Source organism: Dipodomys ordii, unplaced genomic scaffold (assembly GCF_000151885.1).
Source record: "Dipodomys ordii isolate 6190 unplaced genomic scaffold, Dord_2.0 Scaffold118, whole genome shotgun sequence".
NCBI lineage: Eukaryota > Metazoa > Chordata > Mammalia > Rodentia > Heteromyidae > Dipodomys > Dipodomys ordii.
This window is the reverse complement of record NW_012267334.1, coordinates 650785-651084: the sequence shown is the minus strand read 5'-3', so window position 1 is coordinate 651084 and position 300 is coordinate 650785.

The following is a 300-nucleotide window of genomic DNA, read 5'->3' as shown; positions in this document are numbered from 1 at the left end:
CACCCTACTCCCTGCACTGGACACCCCCACCCTTCTCCGCACTGTCCCCTGGCTGGGCAGGCACTTGCAGGTCTGGCGGCCAGGACCCGAGTCACCTGCACAGGCCACCTGTCCAACTCTGGGCGGCCAGGAGACTGGCCTGTACTGCAGACTCCTCTGTCCCTGCTGCCATTGGCATCTCACGAGTGGAGGCTGGGAGGGACAGCGTGCCCAGGCCGCGATCGAGGGCAGCAGACGGCCACTTGGGTCTGGTCCTGCCCAGAGGACGCCGGCCCCGCCCCACAAACAGCCTGGCTTTCG